This window comes from Muscardinus avellanarius, assembly GCF_963383645.1.
Source record: "Muscardinus avellanarius genome assembly, chromosome: 22".
NCBI lineage: Eukaryota > Metazoa > Chordata > Mammalia > Rodentia > Gliridae > Muscardinus > Muscardinus avellanarius.
Window position 1 is genome coordinate 4,825,076 of NC_137808.1, and position 4,114 is coordinate 4,829,189.

Genomic DNA, 4,114 nt, shown 5'->3' on the forward strand with positions numbered 1-4,114 from the left:
GGTATGATTTTATTTTCCCCTTATTTTCTTTCTTTCTTTCTTTCTTTCTTTCTTTCTTTCTTTCTTTCTTTCTTTCTTTTTTTTGTGGTACTGAGGATGGAATCCAGGAGCCTTCTATCTCTGAGCCCTCAGACCTATTTGATTTCTTATTTGGAAACAGGGTCTCACTCAGTTGTAGAGGGCTCTCTAAGTTGCTGAGGCTGGCTTCGAACCTGCAATACTCCTGTCTCAGCCTCCAAAGTATTGGACTTACAAGCCTGCACCACCACCCAGCTTCCTGTAATTCTTAGGTAAGAAGTTAAGTCACAAGCATGATAAATATCTTCCCTAAGGATAGGTCCTGAGCAGCTGGGAGCTTGAATGTATGTAACTTCATTCCTAAGAGTCTGCCAAGTGATAGCCTCTGCCAGACTTCCTTCTCTCAAGGTGCTAATTTTTTGAACTAACACAAGAGTCAATGACTGCAGTTAATTCCAGGGAGCAAAAATTTATCTTTCTGCCTACAGTCACTGGATGAATTAAAAGCCATCAGTGAAAAATGATACTTATGTTATAATGCATGTAACATAATATTGGCATTATAATCAATGTCTAATTACAATTAATGTCTGTTGTCCCGGTTGTTTTGCAAACACCCTCATCTACAGGAAAAGCCTTTGTGATTGTAATAGTAAGAGGCAGATTTCTTGATTTATAGCCATCAAGTGGCACGACTGGTAACCCAATCCAAGAGAAAAACTGCAAAGTATTTCACCATGCATGGTGCAGGGTCAGTAGCTCCCACCTCTGAGTCTCAGAGCGTAACTTCATTGATTCAGTACCTCATTCATTCATTAATTCATATGCATGTGCTCACCCTCTTTGGACAGAGCTCATCTTCACTTTGTGCACTGTTTATAAATATCTCCAGCCTGATGGAGTGGAGGAGTGCCTCCTCCCAGACTCAGGAAACTTGTGTTTACACACCTGGCCGCACTCACTGCTAGCTTGTGGGTACAGGATACAGGATTCAGTTTAGTAAACTGGGACAGGACCACGCTGGCACATACATGTGAAAATGAGGATAGGCACTGGGGGAATAGCTCTGTGGCGAGGATATGTTTAGCACATGCTAAGCCGGGATTTGCTCTCCAGCACCAAGAAAATAAAAATAAGGACTGCACTTTTTAATGGACTGAATTGTGCCTCCTCATCCCTGTAACGGATAGACCCTTTAAGGAAATGTCATAGTCCCTTTTCTGATGCTATAACATAATACTTGAGATTGGGTAATTTATGAAGAAGAGAGCTCACAATTCTAGAGAGTGGGAAGTCTAAGACTGGGTGCTGTATGCGATGACTGCTGTGTGCTATGTGCCACAGGGTTGGAGAAGCCAAAAGGGAAGAGAGGGTGTGGACACGGGAGAGAAAAAGGGGCCACCCCCACCCCATTCATAAGCGCTTCCCTCAGGAAAGGCATTAATTCATTTATCAGGGCTTTACCCCTGTGACCCAAACATTTCCCATTAGGCCCTGTGTTCCAGCACTGCCTCGTTGAAGATTTTAAGTTTCTGACAGTGACCTTTTGGAGAAGAAGGTAACTGGGGTTAAATGAAGTCTTAAGTAAGGTCCTAATCATGTAAAATTGGCGCCTTTAAAAGGGCCGTGGTATTTTCTATGGAAACCCCTGGCAGCTTAAGATAATAGCCATAGGAACTAATTTATTTTCAGAGACAGCTTGGTTGAGACGTGATCAATGCACCAAAAATTTAAGGAGGTAAGCAGGTATATTCAAGCCCAAGGGTGTGGAGCAAACACGACCAGGTGGAGAGAGTAGTAGGTAGGGCTCTCAGGGCTGATGCCCTCCCATCTGGGTTGTGAAGAGAGCAGAGCACTTCTCATACCTTACAGCCCGTTTGCCATCTCCTCATGCACTCCATTTGGGGTTTGAAACTTCTCTCCTGGCTGGGTTCTTCCTAGCCACACCCTGCTTCAGCAGGACCTATTTTAAGTCCCAAACGATGGTACAGAGCCTAAACATTCAGCTACGACCTCTAGTAAATTCTATGCACACAGACATATGTTGAAGTCTGAATTCTTTCATTATTTAACTTCTCCCATTGCCTACAGTGTGCATCTGGGAAGATGAAACTCACTTTTTCCCTTGGCTTTGTTTTCTGATGAATATTTTATTGCTTTATGAATCACTAGATGGACCTGTGGTCACCTGAAACAAGAACTTCCTGTGAGTGATTTACTGTGCGCTACAGTTTCTTAAATCATTGAGCCCTATCTGTGTGTCAGGCAGGGATGCTGTGTAACATGTGGTCCCAAGCCAAGGCGAGTCCTGTGGCCTTTGTTTGGCAACTGTGTGACTCTGGGCAGGCTGAGCAGTCTCTTGGGGTCCTGTAACCCATAAAGTGAGGAGGATAGGTAGCACTCAGGCTTAAGTGAAATTGTGCATGTGAATGAAGTGCTGGGCAGAGAGCTTGGCATATGGTAACAGCTCAGAATCTAGTTCTTTTGCCAAAATGTAATTATTATTACTGTTATGTGACCATTGTGACCTGGAGCCAAAAATATATCAGTTTACCAATCAGTTTGAAAGTCTTCATTTCACATGGTGTTTTATTATTTTTATTTTATTTGTATTGGTGCACTGTTGTCATACATCTTCCTGGAGTACAAGATGGCAGAGGCACACATGCACACATCACTCATTTAGCCCTTCCCCCATTCCCACCCCAGTCCCTCCCCCTTCCTCCTTCTCATGTTTGGCAGAGTGATTGACTTTGATATGTTTGTGATTGTACATCATGTACATGAGGGAATTTCTCTCTTCTCCTCTCCATCCCCCTCCAGTTAGGTCGCCTTATTTGCTCATCTGTGATTTCTCCTCCTTCAACTAGAGTTCCTCTTATGACCTTTTTCCTCCCTAGTTTTCACATATTAGGAAGAGTATCCTATTTCTTTGTGTGACTGACTAATCTCACTTACATGATGTTCTCTAGTTCCATCCATTTCCCTACAAATGACATAATTTTGTTCTTCTTTATGACCGAGTAAAATTCCATTGTGTCCATATCCCATAGCTTTGTACTCTATTCATTTATTTATAGACATCTTTGCTGATTCCGTATTTTGGCAATTGTGAATTGTGTGGCTGGTGTGTGTGTGTGTGTGTGTGTGTGTGTGTGTGTGTGTGTGTGTGTTGCTGGGAATTGAACCTGCTCTACCTCTGAGCTAAACCACTAGCTCTATTTCTGGGGATTAAACCTGCTCTGCCTCTGAGCTAAACCACTAGCTTTATTTTTAATTTTTCTTTTGAAAATAGGATCTTGCTAAGTTGCTAAGGCTATCCTTGAACCTGTGATCATCCCATTTCCGCCTCCCAAGTACTGGGATTACAGGTGTGCCCCACCACACCCAGATTCACATGGTTTTTATAAGGGCAAAATTGCACAGACCTGTGTCTGGACTAGAGTAGATTCTCAGTAAGTGAGAATTCCATTTCTTCTTGTCAAGAACAGATATGGTCTCTGTCTTTGATGCAAGGGGTTAAAAGTTATTCTGGATACTTCCTGACTATCTCCAAATGCATTAACCTCCCCAAATCCATATTTACAAAGCTTTATTGAATATGATACCTGTGAGCCACATTTGGAGATTAAAATTTAAATGTTATTAGCATTCCAAGGGCCTCCAAGTCAAAGGTGATATTGCTGAAAATACAGCCAACACAGGTTTCTTACTAGTATAATTCCTTAATTACATATCTACTCTAGAATAAACCATGGGTGCCTTAAGGACAGGTGCTATGGTTTGTGAACCAGCAAGCCTTATATAATTCATGATGAACTGAATTACATAAACAGCACACTGGGTTATTTCAGGTCTCTGCGTTGAATTAAGGAATTATACTAGTATGAAACCTGTGTTGGCCTCACTACGTAGCTGAGGCTGGCTTTGAACCTGTGCGATCCTCTTGTCTCAGCCTCCTAAACTCTGGGATTACAAGTATGTGCCACCACGCCCAGCGCCCTATTTTATTTTGAAACAGCGTCTCATTAAGTTGATGAGGCCAGCTTCAAACTAGGATTACAGATGTGTGCCACAGGGCTTAGCTTCAAAAAAA